The following is a 16,855-nucleotide window of genomic DNA, read 5'->3' on the forward strand; positions in this document are numbered from 1 at the left end:
ACACAAGCACACAGAAGAATTAGTAAAGTAAAGCAGAAAATGTGTATACTGAGAAAACAGTCTAGAGCTCTGTGTTCTTACCTTGTCCTGAAGATCCCTGATGAGCCCCAAGGTGATAGTTTGCTTACAGTGAACAGTGTCAGATTCGTGATCTTCAAAGAAGAAGATTTAGCTTTGGGACCAGGGACCAAGCTTGATCATTCAAGAGCTTTTGTGTAGCAGAGTTTTATTAAAGCATAAAAAGGGACAGAGAAAACTTTTGACATAGACATCAGAAGGGGGATGGAGAGTGCCCCCCTCGCTAGTCTAAACAAAGGAGTTATATATTTTTTAGTTATTACAATAAATCAGAAGAATGTCTCAAGGTTGTAAAGATCTTACTAGACCCACTCCTATAATTTACATTTTAAAATAACAGGATTAATCAGAAGCTTTTCAGGAAGAAGAAACTGTCCTCAAGCAGGATACATTGTTGTTATACAATGCTTAGTACAGAGTTTAAACTGAGTGTTTGTTGTGTAATCATCAGTTCAGGGCTTAAAGAAAAAAATGTTTTATGTGACTAAGACTAAGGAATGGACAGAGAGAAAAAAAAAAAGATGTTTGTCTTTTCGTCCTTCTTGAGAATTCCAGACCCCTATCTCGGTCATGTATGGATGTGAGAGTTGGACTGTGAAGAAAGCTGAGTGCTGAAGAATTGATGCTTTTGAACTGTGGTGTTGGAGAAGACTCTTGAGAGTCCCTTGGACTGCAAGCAGATCCAACCAGTCCATTCTGAAGGAGATCAGCCCTGGGATTTCTTTGGAAGGAATGATGCTAAAGCTGAAACTCCAGTACTTTGGCCACCTCATGCGAAGAGTTGACTCATTGGAAAAGACTCTGATGCTGGGAGGGATTGTGGGCAGGAGGAGAAGGGGATGACAGAGGATGAGATGGCTGGATGGCATCACCGACTCAATGGATGTGAGTCTGAGTGAACTCCGGGAGTTGGTGATGGACAGGGAGGCCTGGCGTGCTGCGATTCAAGGGGTCACAAAGAGTCAGACACGACTGAGCGACTGAACTGAACTGATCTTCACTTTGAAAGTCCCAGACCCCTTTCTTTTCCTCGGGAACCCTGGACTTCTTATCAACCTGCCTAGGAATTGACTCTCTCAGTAGTCCCTCAATTAATGCTTATTGTATAAGTACTTCCTCCTCTTGTTCCCAAGTGCACGGATGCCTGCAGAAAACAGAGGTATAGCAAATTACAGCAAAGCTTGCTTGAGGGTCCATCGAAATCTGAAAGGAGGGTCCTTCCTCCAAGACTGCCATTACTGCTGCTATTTTGGGCCTGATGATGTCAGGGGACAGCAGCAAACCCTAACCTGTCAAAGTCCTTCACCCACTCAGGCCCCATTGTATTCTCCTTGCAGACAGAGCTGCATTTCCATAAATAGTGCACTGTGTTCCTTTGGGTTGCAATTTCATTAGTATTACCCAAGTTCTGTTATAGTAATAAATTTGGAGCACAATGTCTACATGTCAGGCCCTTTCAAATGCTTTGATTAAGGAGGATTTGAAAATCATTTTTTTTCTTATTATTCCTTTTCTGCTTGTGTCATGGCACCAAAGTTGGCTGGATCCTGGGAAGCAGACAGGTTATCAGTGCCCTGCCTCTTTCCTGGGCCCCAGAAGCTCAGAGAACCCGTGTGCATCAAGGAGCAGCAGACCGCAGGACTCCAGGCTGGCAGCACCAGGACACATTTCCCCCAACATGGGCTTGAGACACAAGTCACATTTCCCAGACAGTCTGTCTGTCGTGACCCACATGATCAGAACAAGGAGCTCTACCTGGCAATGATCTTAGAGATGGCATCCTTCCAGCCCATGGGGAAGGGTGTGGTAAAGACTAAGAGGAGACAAGGATGCTGAAATGTCCTAAAAACCTTTGCCCATTCCCACCCCCCCCCCCAATTCCAGAAGAAGGCTGTGGATTCCTAGGTGTTTGTTTTCCTAAGTCAGACTTCCAGGCCTCAGAGTTTGCTCCACCATCCCAGGAGCAAAACCTAAGCAGGGTAGCCAGCCAAGGAAAGAGAGAGCTCTGCCAGACAAACTCATCAGTCTGCCCTCCGGCTCTGAAGGCATGAAATGGAAATGGATGGTATCCAGTGAGCCTGCTCGGGTTTTATTATTCTGAAACATGCTGGACACAGATTAACTCTCTCTGCCTGGTGTCTAGCTCTGTTTCCTTTTCTTTCTTCTGCTAGGGCATGGCAACAAGATGCTCAGTGATGAATTCACTGGACAGCATTCTGTCTCCTTCACAAGTCCTCAACACGACTCTCTCGTCCCTTCTGGACGGAAATGTTCCACCTCAGAGTCATGCCCTTCTTTGAATCAACCCGGACACACTCCTTCAATGCTGCCTCCCGACAGCCAAACTCCACCCACCTGGGAGCAGAGAGGAGCAAGCTGGGCAGAATGGCTATTCCTCTCTGTGCAGGGGCGGGCCATATCCATCAATCTCAAGGCAATGCTTCCCATCGTGAACGGGTTTCCATCCACTTTACAATAAGGCAGGCAGTTTCTCTCTGGCAGTGTTTAGCTGCTTTGCTTCTAGCACCTCCAGGAACCCTGGCAGGAGGTGGGCCACCTGCAATGAGTGATGACATTGGCTTCCTCCAAGCTGTAGCTGAGGGAAGTCTCACTAAATACTCCAGACACCATCTGTCCAGTGCACAGAGGTCCAGGAAGTAGACAGCTCATCCTGCAAAGCAACCATGGTGGCACAAGAGTGCATTTGAACAAGGCAGCACTGGACAGAAAACCACCCGAGTCCTCCCCTTCCAACAACAAATCCTCCTAAGTCATTAAGCACATTGGTCAGTCTTAGTTCCTCCATCTGTTAAATGGGACGACTCCTTACTGAAAGAATCACATTCTCTGTCTTTTTTCTCACGTTAATCATACACTATATCCTTTGGCTTCTTTTAACACGTGCGATACCTTGTCTTTCACAGCAGCATGTTATAGCAAAAAAAAAAGCAGACAGGCTACAAGTGAGTACCAGCTCAGCTCTTTGCTGTCTGACCTTGAGCAAGTTGTTTTACTTCTTTATGCCTTAGTTTTCTCATTTGTAAAATGAGGATTAGCACTGTCTACCTGGAGCAAATAAGAAAATGATTTGAAATGGCTTAACGTGTGTATTCCAAAAGTGGGAGCCGCCCCTGCTGTTACTAAAGACCATCAGGAACTCACAGGACATAAATGTCCATCCCTTTTCCTGCCTAGCCCAGCAATGGCAGACAGCAGAAACTCAGTAAATATTTGCTAATTGATACAGTTTTGAGCTTCAAGACAGCACAGAACTGTATCCACTAATGGTGTCATTCTTGCCGAATGATTTCATAACCCCATTAGTTTGAGAGGTAAATGGAGCTAAAAATGTTCACGTCAAGAAGTGTAGTATCCAGGCCACTAAAACATTTGATTTTTCTCCTTTCTCCATCAAGTGCCGACATGTGAGTGAACATCTCTCCTCTCCATTTTGATGTCTGTCTTGACGCAAAAGCCATTCTGGGAATGAGCTGATGACACCCAAACCGTAGCCTATTAACACATCTTCCTTTCAGAAGTAGCTGCAATTTTACAAAATGCCTTGGGTGCGTTGTGGAGAAAATGCCTGCGACGAAGGAATCTGGGCTTTGATCAGAACTGTTTTCCTTTGCACTCTCTTTAGACACTGCAGGAAGTTGACTCTCACAACAGATTGACACAGTTATCCTTGATTCTCAGAAAAATCGATTGAAACATTGTCTCTGTTGTCCCTACATTTCTGGTCCAAAACACTGTTCCCGAGACTGGCAGGCGCTTACACGGCAGAAGAACCCACGTACTGGCCTGTGTGCTCGTACAGCTCGGATGACTTTGCAACTGAGGCTTTGACCATATCTAAAGGACTGACCTTTGTGTTGGGCCCTCCATATCCCTGATCTGTGAAGCAAGAGCCACTTTGCCACTTGCTGCAGGTCCACCCCTGCTCTGCCTCTAAGACTGATCCCGTCCCCAGGCAGCTGGGAGTACACGTTCCCTAACTCAGCATCGGGTCACAGCTTCTGCAATCCCCATCCTAACAACATTTATTGAATCACATAGTCTGTAAGCAGTTGCGTCATGTCATTTGCTCTTCTTATAGGGTAGGTGGTGGTAGAATTTACATTTTACCTATGAAGACACTGAAGGTTTCATGGATGTTATATCTTTTGTCTACCTCCCTTAGCAGGAAGTATGGGAGCTAATGGTCAGGATGGAAGCTCTGCATTTAACCCCTTCCATGCTGTGGTCTCCCAGAGCTGCCTCTGGTTCTTCTTTCACCATATCTACCCAATACTGTCACCTTCTCTAGGACTAGGACTCTTTTGTTCATTTTTCAGATGCTTACTTAAAGTTATATTTTTCACTCTTTAAATTAATTTATATTAATTGGAGGATGATTATAATATTGTGATGGCTTTTGTCATACATCAACATAAATCAGCCATAGGCATACATGGATCCCTTCCCTCCCGAACCCCCCTCCCACCTCCCTTCCAAACCCATCCCTCCAGTTGTCCCAGAGCACAGGCCTTGGATGCCTGTGTCATGCATCAAACTCCTGCTGGCTATCTATTTTACATATGGTAATATATATGTTTCAGTGCTAGTCTCTCAAATCATCCCAAGACAAATTCATTTTTATTTATTTATTTTTTGGCTAAGCTACATGGGCATGCAGGATCTTAGTTCCCCAACCAGGGATCAAACCTGTGTCTTCTAAAGCACTGATTCTTAACCACTGGACTATCAGCAAACTTCCCAGAACTAGACTTCTTGATCTTGATGTCTATATAGGGCTTTAACTAGCTTGTGAATTGCTTGTAGGTGACTTGGGGAAAGGGTAGGGCTTCACAGAGAAGTGAATAGTTTGGGGGATAGGGGTGGGGGGTTGAGAAGGCATGCCAGGCAGCAAGACAGCAGGAATAAAGGATAAAGGCAAAAGGAACACAGTCACTGGGACACCTGCAAGTTTAGCATGGAGCCAGTCTTTCCCCAGTTGCCATCCTAATGACATCCTGAGTGGCCAGGACCACAGTACCCAGATGAGAGAGACGGGCAAGGCCTGACCACTAGGACAGTCGGCCACACAAAGAGGAGCCAGAGGTGGTCTACATGAAAAGGGGACACGCAGCCACAGGGAAAAGTTCAAGGTCAGGCCAGAAGTGAAGAAAACTGGCTTAAGATAAAATCTACATTATCTCAAAAGGTTCAACATGAAGCCAGGACACAGCATGTCTGTCCGTGTCAAGATCAGCTGAGCAAACTGCCGGATGGCACAAAGCTCCTGGCAGGCAGGCCGTGCTTGGTAGAGGTACGGGTGGCCAGTGTCAGCATCCAGGCCACCATTCATTAAATTTTGCTCTTCAGAACACAGCCTGGGACTCAAGGGTTTCTCCATCAGCGCTACTGGTAAAGAACCCAACTGCCACTGCAAGAGACATAAGGTACACGATTTCAATCCCTGGACCAGGATGATCCCCTGGAGAAGGACATGGCAACCCACCCCAGTATTCTCGCCTGGAGAATCTCATGGACAGAGGAGCCTGAGGGGCTGCAGGCCATAGGATCGCAAAGAGTCAGATGCAACTGAAGTGACTTAGCAGGCATGCACGCACGCACGCACAATATCACCTCTGCGGAACTCCTGCTAGTAACACATAACCTGAATCTAATTATGAGGAAACATCAGACAATCTTAAATTGAGGGAAATTCTATAAAAAATAATCAGCCTCTACTATTCAGAATTTTCAAGGTCAAGAAAGACAAAAACAGCTGAACAATTGCTCCAGATCGCAGGAGACACGAAGGACACATACAACCCTGATCTTGGATAAGACCCTGGTCCAAGGGGAAGAATTGCTATAAAGGACAGTACAATTGAACATTTTTGAATATGACCTATATTAGATAATAGCATTGTCTCAATGCTAAATTTCTTGACTTTGATAAATGTAAAAGAATATCTTATTTCTTAAGGATTTAAGGGTAGAGAACATATTATTACCAACTTAAGTACTTCAGGAAAAAATATATATCAAATATAAATATTAAGAGAAACAATAATAGAGCCAGTAGGGCAAAATATAAACATTTGTTAAATTTGAATTTGGCTAAAAGTATGTAGCCTTTCTGGTACTATTCTTGGAATTTTTAAAATTTTTTAAATAATATTAAAATACTCTTCAGTTCCATAAAATAAAATTAAAAAGACTTAAAATATATGCTAAAAAGAAAAAAAAAAAAGATTGGACCTTTAACCAGTAATTAACTAGAATGAGAGAGTCTCAGATTTCATACCAGACTCAGAGAATCAAAACTTACATTTTGATAAGATCCCCATGTAATTTATCAAACCAGTCATTCGTAAAGGAAATCAACTCAATATTCATTGGAAGGGCTGACGCTGAAGCTGACACTCCAATGGGAGCCACCTAATGGGAAGAGCTAACTCATTAGAAAAGACCCTGATGCTAGGAAAGATTGAAGGCAGGAGGAGAAGGGGACAGCAAAGGATGAGGTGGTTGGATGGCATCACTGATTCAATGGACACGAGTTTGACCAAACTTTGGGAGACAGTGAAGGACAGGGAAGTCTGGTGTGCTGCAGTCCATGGTGTCAAAAACAGTCGGACACAACTTAGAACTGAACAACAACCACGTGATTTATGTTCACATACAAGTCTGGGAGCTTCACTTCCTCAGCTGGGCACCTGGTCCTGGCTTTCAGATATCTCACTTCCAAGTCAACTCCAAGCTATGCCCCAAACTCCTGTTCATCCCTGAAAACCCAATTCAGAAGTCATCCTGTCTATGAAAGTGTTTCTTACCCCTACCTATGGCTGTCTTCCAGAATAATGTACTGTATTCAGTGTTTTTCAAGGAAAATGGATTGTGGCCCCCTTTTCACGTTATATTGGAATTCAGTGTCATTGTCCCATTAGACAAAGATAGTTATTCTTTGAGTGTCCTCTGCACTGGGTCGGGCAAATGCTAGTGCTCAAGAAATATTTGCGTGAATGAATGAATACATATTTGAATGAGTACATTCAACTCTGTGTTGTCGACACCGTACCACATGGATGGCTCCAGGAATATACTGCTGAAGTCTCAGAAGGAATAAGAGGTAATTTAGGTTTGAGCAGGCACTGGGGTCTCTCACCAGCAGGGAACATAAACAAAGGAGTTGGTTGGAAAAGGAATCACAGCACGTAGCTATCCAACCTCTACGCCAGGGTTGTTCCTATGAACCACAAAAACAATGCATTTCAAGTTTCCTCACAATTCTTAGCAGTTGTATAAATTACCGCTGTATAAATTACTTTATGACCCAGTAATGCATTGTTATAGTAACAATTCTTTGGTAATGTCTACAAGATGTGTGGGTGTTACGAAAATACAATAAATAACAAAATATAAATTTAGGCCATACAATCGTGATTCCTAAGAATAAAGAAGAAAAGGCCAGGGAGACACATATTAGGGCATATTTGTTTGAAAGCACGTGATCTTGATATTCTAAAAGTTCTGTGCCTTTAAGAGGCACCTTTCTCTGGCTCTGCAGGTGTAGGTGGGAATACAAGACAGAACATCAGAAAGTTCAAGTGACTTAAAGGAAAGGAGTGCTTTTGCTTTGGGAGGCGTGATCTCCCTCACTTGCCTTCAAATGCACAATAAGGATTTACAATGACCTGCTTCTATCCAATAACTAAAAGACAAATTTAAAAGGACCTACTAGTTACAATCCAGCAGCCCCAGTGTTCTCAGTGAAAGCCTAATTTCAGATATCAAACCAAACCATCCTGGACAATGCAAGGCTGGGTGGACTCCAGTCTTTCAATACAGACAAGACCTGCTACCACAGTAATTGCAGAAGAGATAGTATATTTTAAATCAACATGGGACTTTTTAAGAATTCCCCCAGGAATAGGGTTTTGCCAAAAAACTGGAGCTTAACTTAATGAAGGTGAAAGGTTTAAGGAAGAAATATAATAAAAGGAAAGTCCTGAAAGAACAGAGGCAACTTGGAGCAGGAACACGTGTCCCACTAGTTGAAATGTACCAGCACAGGCGGTGAGCAGATTCAAGTCATTATGAGGCCTGGGCATCTCTGGGGATTTTCAGCGAGACTCTCCTCTGGCGCTACACATGCAGGAAGCTTTTCAAATGTGCAAAGAAGAGTCATGTAGAATTGCTTGAGGAAGTTTATTTATTTTAATACCTAGTGTGGGCTAGATAACTTGAGAGGCATGCAAAATACCTTTGTCTTGCAGATATAAAGGCACAGAGAAGCAGTGATCTTGTCTGCCCACGATCCCCATCCTCTAACTTGGGTGAGGCCATGACAGTCCTTTAGAAATCTGTCTCTGTTTGCAGAGCAATCAAGTCACCTCTCCTTGTGTCCCTTCCTACTTATTCTCTGAATCTTCAGGCCCTGCTGGCTTGCCCACAGCCAGTACTATTTGAATCTGCGGACTGCTATAGATTTTTTTTACTTCAATCCTCTCCTTCAGGACAAAGTGCTCCTTCACTCAAGACGTGCCTTCAAATTCTTTTGGGTCCCACTGTAGCAAACAAGGGCCCAAGCACCCAGCTCCTTTGAAAGCTGCAGCTCCCGGAGCACCAGCTGAGAGAGGACAGGTTCTTAACATATAAAGGGACCAAGATTTAAATCCAGATGTCTAACTCCAAAGTCCAGGCTCATTCTTCTGTTCTCTGAAGCTTCTGCATAGTGGGCAGACTTTGTTTCCAGACATAAAACAAGAGAGTCAATAATGCTGAGAAAGTCACATAGCATATAGATTCCAGTGAAGGTATCCAGTGATACCTTAAATTTGAACTCCAGTAATTAAAGACACATTATTCCTCAAGCCTGGTAGAATGTCCACAATCAAAATATGCTGGTCCACACAATGTCCACACAAATGCTGGCATGGATGTGGAGAAAAGAAAACACTTGTGCACTGTTTCTGGGAATGTAAATTGGTATATCCACTGTGGAAAGCTAGAGGTTATAGAGGTTCCTCAAAAAATTAAAAATAGAACTACCATATGATCCAGCAATTCCATTTCTGGGAATATATCCAAAGGAAATGAAAACAGTAACTCGAAAAGATATCTGCACCCCCATGTTTCTAGCAGCATTATTTACAATAACCAAGACATGGAAACAACCGAAAGTGTCTGTTGATGGATGAATGAATAAAGAGGCTATGGGATATATACACAATGAAATATTATTCAGCCATAAAAATTAAGGAAATCCTACCATTTGCAACTAGTGGTTGCAAACCATTTCCCAAGTGGAGCTAGTGGTAAAGAACCCACTTGCCAATGCAGGAGACATAGAGATTCAGGTTCTATCCCTGGGTCAGGAAGATTTCCCAAAGGAGGGAATGGCTACCCACTCCAGGATTCTTGCCTAAAGAATCCCACGGACAGAGGAGCCTGGAAAGCTACAGTCTGTGGGGTTACAAAAGAGTCAGATACAACTTAGCAACTAACACTTTCTTTTTCATATTAACTGATAGATGTTAATGAAACCAATTTGGTAATTCTTTCACAATATATGAAAATCACACCATCATGCTGTGCACCTTATACAGTGATGTATGTCAATTATTTCTCAATAAAAACAGAAAAAAAATATGTGTCATTATTTCAATGTTGGCAGGCCTGAAAATTATGCTGAAAATTACCTATAAGAAAATGAATGATATAAACAGAATCAAAGAGAAGAGACCCAGGGTGGGTGGGGAAGACTCAGCCTGGTTTCCTGGGTGACGGCAATCTGGAAGGAGCCAGAGTAACACGAGATGACTAACAGGGTCCATACTGGAGTCTGATAACATTACAGTAAGGTCATGAAAAAGAAGGAAATCAGGAGCAACTTCTTAACCTATGGCTGTGGGAAAACAGCTTGCAAATATTCTGTATTATTTAAATATTATTGAAACTTTTTTTTTTAGTTCCAAGTAGGTAACTGAAGGTTTTGATTTTGCACAGTTATCCTCCTGTTCTGAAATATGTGCCTAAAGCACTTGGACCAAGAGTCTGATTTAGTCTGTTCATATCATGCCGTGCCTGGTACACCATAATCACCCCATGAATGAGTGGATTAATACATACACCACAATTTAAATTATATTTGCCTAATTACGTTGTGTGTTTCATTGTCTTTATATATGCCACCAGCCTATAAGCCTCGTGAGGTGAGGGCACATGTCTGGTTGTGTTCACCTCCCCAGAGCCACCCAGAGTCACTATTTAAGATAAAAGTTAATTGTTTTATACCGTAAAACCCTCGTGACTGAGCCTGGTATTCAAGGTGCTAAATAATCAGACCCAATCCAGCCTCACTAGCATAATTTTTCATTAATCCATTATCCAAAGACTGTACTTTGCTCCAATTAAATTAGTCCTCTCCTTAGTCCCAGAGAATACCATGGATAGCTTCATTCTCGTCATCTCCAGGCTTTACTATCCCCAGCTAAGAGCCATTCCCCTTGCATTCTGCCTTGTTTTTGCTGTTCAGTCTCTAAGTCATGTCCAATTCTTAGTGACCCCATGACTGCAGTATACCAGGCTTCCTTGTCCTTCACTCTCTCCCAAAGTTTGCTCAAACTTATGTCTATTGAGTCAGTGATGCAATCCAGCCATCTCATCCTCTGTTGCCTCTTTCTCCACCTACTCTCAAACTTTCCCAGTATCAGGGTCTTTTCCAATGAATCTGTTCTTATCATCAGGTGACCAAAGTATTGGAGTTTCAGCTTCAGCATCAGTCTTTCCAATGAATATTTAAGGTTGATTTCCTTTAGAGTTGACTGGTGTGATCTCTTTGTGGTCCAGGGAACTCTCAAGAGTCTTCTCTAGCACCATAATTCAAAAGCATCAAGTTTTTGGCACTCAGCCTTCTTTATGGGCCAATTCTCACATCTGTACATGACTACTGGAAAAACCATAGCTTTGACTATATGGACCTTTGTTGGCAAAGTGATGTCTCTGCTTTTTAATGCACTGTACAGGTTTGTCATAGTTTTTCTCCCAAGGAGCAAGTTATTTTTAATTTCATGGCTGCAGTCAACTTCCACAGTGATTTTGGAGTCCAAGAAAATAAAATCTGCCACTGTTTCCACTTTTTTCCCATCTATTTGCCATGAAGTGGCATTCTGCCTGCTGCTGCTGCTAAGTTAAGTCACTTCAGTCGTGTCCGACTCTGTACGACCCCAGAGACAGCAACCCACCAGGCTTCCCCGTCCCTGGGATTCTCCAGGCAAGAACACTGGAGTGGGTTGCCATTTCCTTCTCCAGTGCATGAAAGTGAAAAGTGAAAGTGAAGTTGCTCAGTCGTGTCCGACTCTAGTGACCCCATGGACTGCAGCCTATCAGGCTCCTCCGTCCATGGGATTTTCCAGGCAGGAGTACTGGAGTGGGGTGCCATTGCCTTACGGCCTAGCAAAGCCCTATTCTTCAGGTTTCTCTTCCAGTAGCTTCCCAGGACCACTCTTTTCAACACCTTTGCAGCTAAGACCTCTTTATCTCTTAGTTTAACCTGCCTTGCAAATTCTTTTATCTTTTTTTTGTGCCCTGGTTTTCTCAATGCTATGGGAAGAAATATGGCACCAAATACCATTCCTTATATTTCTTTATACATGACAATACCTGAAATAAAACAAAGCAAAATAGCCAGAATTAAATAACTTTGTAGAGTTGAAGATGATAATAATAAAACTACATTTCTGTAATCACAAATTCAGAATGTTTTGCATCTAATGTTCAAATTAGGCTATGTAAGTTACTGTAAATGATTCAGTGGTTCTAAAGAAGGGATAGCAGTTAAGCTAGAAATATTTGTTTAAATACGCATTATTGTTAGTTTTGGGTTTTTTAAAGCTCCACACTCCCCTTTTCTCTTCTTCTCAATGTCAACTGAGGGTGTCCTGTGATCTCTCTTCTCTGTGGCTGAGTAATTAAACATATTGAAATGTCTGCTTCTAGGCTATCAGACATTTGTCTTCTAAGCTGAAAAGCCTAATTCTTTCAGAATCCACAAATCAAACCCAAGCATTCTCCTGCTCAAATTCCATTTTTCCACAAACACTTAAAGGGACAAATGAAGCTCTATCATCAATAAATGATAATACACTATTTCATGTAAGCCCTCACACAAAGTCTGCAAAAATGATATAAAATACACATCCCTAGTACATATTTAATTTCTTTAAAAATGAGTGTCTTTGTACTCAAGATATGAAGTAGGCAATTGGAAAGTAAAATACTGGCAGATTGGGAGGAAAACCAATAGGTCAGAACTTGTTTGAGTCACATTCTTTTGTTTTCCAAGGAACTCAATTAAAACCAACTTAGGCAAAATGAGGAAGTCACTGCCTGAGACCATAGATAGAGCTTGGTTGGCAGCTAATCTAAGTCGACTTATCCAGAGACTGGGTACTGGCTGGGTTCTTGTTCTCACCGTTTTTTTATGCTCGGTTTCTCCATGAGGCTGGACCCATGGCCACTCTTTTTACTGCCAACATATAAGGCTCTCTTTCCTTAGATTTATTTTAGAAGAAGTTCCAAGAGAAAGATTCTGATTGGCTTGGCTTAGGTCACATGACCAGACCCATGGATAGTAGGACTCAATAGTATACTTGCCCATGGATAGAATTTCAAATCAGTTTCACAGGAGAGAGAGGTGAACTGCTTATAAAAAAATGATTGACCTCCACTACAAAATTGAAGGAGAAAAAAACGTGTTTTTAATTCACAAGTGTTGTTGGTTAGGATAAAAGAAAAAGGCAGAAAAAGCTTTATAATATTGAATTCTTTCCTTTCCTATAGTGAGCCCCAATACAGAGATGAAGTACTTTGCTGTAATTGGTGAAAGAGCTCAAATCAATATCTGCCATAGCCCCATCACACTGCATTATAATTTTCTATGCATGAGACTGTCTTCCCAATGACAACTGAACTCTTTAAACTCAAGACCCTGTTATATTTTTACTCTTGAGGCGAAGGTCAGCACAAGCCTACAGTAGAGGATTTTCTACAAATGTGTAGGAAGGGAAGGAAAAGGAGGAGAGGGAGAGAAGAGATCCTTACTCAAGTTGCTTAGCATCCAGTGAAAAATCAGACACAAGTAAGCAACTACAACTCCAGACAGAATAATCAGTGCTAAGTAGAATTATAAAAAATGCATCCCTCATTAATTTGTTCTTTAGCTGCTAAGTTGTGTCTGACTCCTTGTGACCCCCATGGACTGCAGCCTGCTAGGTTTCTCTGTCCATGGGATTTCCCAGGCAAGAATATTAGAGTGGGTTGTCATTTCCTTCCCCTAGGGATCTTCCTGCCCCAGGGATCAAACTTGCATCCCCTGCATTGGAAGGCAGATTACTCACCACTGAGCCATTGGGCAAGACCTTCAGTAACTTAGAAGTAATTTACTCTACTGAGAAAAGTCAGATAAAGCTTCATAAAGAAGTTACCTTTTGAGTATTTCCAAAGAAACTCAATTCAGTAATCCAAAAAGAGGAGAGGTGTGCAGATTAAAACAACAGATAGGAACACTGCACTACAGCCTTGAACTGCTTATACATAGAATAGGGTGAAGGAAATGGCAACCCTTTCCAGTATTCTTGCTGGGAAATCCTATGGACAGAGGAGTCTGGTGGACTACAGTCCATGGGGTCGCAAAAGAGTCAAATATCACTTAGCGACTAAACCACCACCACCAGAATAGGGTGACTGAAGGGGTCCAAGAAAGGCCTTTTTTTTGCTCCTTATCTCAGTTAAAAGATCTCCTTCACTTAATCCTATTGCCTGAGAAGTATTCAGAAGGAGCAAAGCCTTTCACTTCCTAATTAGGAATACATTTATAAAATGCAAGTATTCCTTGGTTTATAGTAAGGAGTAAATGACTAATAACTCAGCCTTTCTTAGAAGCTAACTGTGGTAGAAGGAAAAGGAAGGATAAAACCAGGGCATTGGGCTCCATTCTTTAATGCAAGAGTGACAGTCATTGCAGAAAGCATATAAGCAGGGAGACCATTCACTGGGATGATGAATGAGGTTAATCTAAGACTCTTTAAGAAACAGGCCTGCACAGTGTTGATGACGATGCAGTTATGATCTGCAATCTATTTTGATGACTGCTAACGGGCTCTATTTCAAACCCTAAAAGATGATGCTGTGAAAGTGCTGCACTCAATATGCCAACAAATTTGGAAAACTCAGCAGTGGCCACAGGACTGGAAAAGGTCAGTTTTCATTCCAATCCCAAAGAAAGGCAATGCCAAAGAATGTTCAAACTACCACACAATTGCACTCATCTCACACACTAGCAAAGTAATGCTCAAAATTCTCCAAGCCAGGCTTCAACAGTACTTGAACCAGGAACTTCCAGATGTTCAAGCTGGACTTAGAAAAGCCTGAAGAAACAGAGATCAAATTGCCAACATCTGTTGGATCATCGAAAAAGCAAGAGAGTTCCAGAAAAACATCTATTTCTGCTTTATTGACTATGCCAAAGCCTTTGACTCTGTGGATTACAACAAACTGTGGAAAATTCTGAAAGAGATGGGAATATCAGACCCCCTGATCTGCCTCTTGAGAAATCTGTATGCAGGACAGGAAGCAACAGTTAGAACTGGACATGGAACAACAGACTGGTTCCAAATCAGGAAAGGAGGACATCAAGGCTGTATATTGTCACCCTGCTTATTTAACTTATATGCAGAGTACATCATGAAAAATGCTGGGCTGGATGAAGCACAAGCTGGAATCAGATTGCTGGGAGAAATATCAACAACCTCAGATATGCAGATAACACCACCCTTATGGCAGAAAGCAAAGAATAACTAAAAAGCCTCTTGATGAAAGTGAAAGAGAAGAGTGAAAAAGTCGGCTTAAAACTCAACATTCATGTATAATATCATATATGAAACGAGTTGCCAGTCCAGGTTTGATGCATGATACTGGATGCTTGGGGCTGGTGCACTGGGACGACCCAGAGGGATAGCATGGGGAGGGAGGTAAGAGGAGGGTTCAGGATGGGGAACACATGTATACCTGTGGCGGATTCATTTTGATATATGGCAAAACCAATACAATATTGTAAAGTTAAAAAATAAAATTAAATTAAATTAAAAAAAAAAAACTCAACATTCAGAATACTAAGATCGTGCCATCTGGTCCCATCACTTCATGGCAAATAGATGGAGAAACAGTGGAAAGAAACAGTGAGAGGCTTTATTTGGGGGTTGGGGGGGGCTCCAAAATCACTGCAGATGGTGACTGCAGCCATGAAATTAAAAGATGCTTACTCCTTGGAAGAAAAGTTATGACCAACCTAGACAGCATATTAAAAAGCAGAGACATTACTCTGCCAACAAAGGTCCATTAGTCAAAGCTATGGTTTTTCCAGTAGTCATGTATGGATGTGAGAGTTGGACTATAAAGAAAGCTGAGCACCAAAGAATTGATGCTTTTGAACTGTGTTGTTGGAGAAGACTCTTGAGAGTCCCTTGGACTGCAAGGAGATTCAACCAGTCCATCCTAAAGGAAATCTGTACTGAATATTCATTGGAGGGACTGATGTTGAAGCTGAGACTCCAATACACTGGCCACCTGATGGGAAGAACTAACTCATTTGAAAAGACCCTGATGCTGGGAAGGATTGAAGACAGGAGGAGAAGGAGACGACAGAGAATGAGATGGTTGGATGGCATCACTGATGCAATAGACGTGAGTTTGAGTAGGCTCTGAGAGTTGGTGATGGACAGGGAGGCCTGGCATGCTGCAGTCCACGGGATCTCAAAGAGTCGGACACGACTAAGCGACTGAACTCAACTGAACCAGCTCTTGGATGCAGGTATATGACTGTCCTCTTAGTCTTTCTCAATACTTGCTCATGCAACCAGGCTGTTAAAAGGAGCCATCAGATCGAAGTTTCCTGAATATAATATGCATATAAATATAATCAACATAGATCCCTGGGTTGAGAAGTTCCCCTAGAGGAGGGCATGGCAACCCACTCCAGTATTCTTGCCTAAAGAATTCCCATGGACAGAGGAGCCTGGCAGGCTGCAGTTGATGAGGTTGCAAAGAGCTGGACATGACTGAGCGACTAAACACAGCACACATAATCAGCATATCAATATATAAATTGTACAGTTCTATCTATTCAGCATTCAGTTTACAAACCATTGTGAGAGTTCAGTATCAGTTTTGATACATAAGACCAGGGAAATGCTAAAGGTATGTGAAAGTGAAGGTTTTAGTCACTAAATCAAGTCCAACTCTTTTGCGACCCCATGGACTGTAGCCCGCCAGGCTCCTCTGTCCAAGAACGCTCCAGGCAAGAATATTAGTGTGGGTAGCCATTCCCTTCTCCAGAGGCTCTTCCTGACTCAGGGATTACACCTGGGTCTCCTGCACTGCGGGCAGATTCTTTACCATCTGAGCCACCAATATGCCTACCAGGGAAATGCTAAAGGTATAAATGGAATTAAAGGAAAAAATGAATGAAAGGGAGAGGAAGACAGGAAGGGAGAAGGAAGCTGAGGCTTAAAAGTATTTCTGCCTCAAGCCAAATGCTAGAAGGGTATTTCTGTGGAGGGTTCTGGGCACCTGGGGGACAATTCTGAATTAGGTTTGGAGATGGATATTGAGTAGATGAAGATGATGGATGGCTTAGGAAAGATATATGGGCACCAACTCCTGGAGCAAAAGTGCAAAACAATAACTTTGGAAGATGAATTTAAGGGAGAAAGTGTTCAGAGGT

This window comes from Bos grunniens, chromosome 29 (assembly GCF_055505025.1).
Source record: "Bos grunniens cultivar Pamir isolate PY7600 chromosome 29, Bosgru_T2T1.0, whole genome shotgun sequence".
NCBI lineage: Eukaryota > Metazoa > Chordata > Mammalia > Artiodactyla > Bovidae > Bos > Bos grunniens.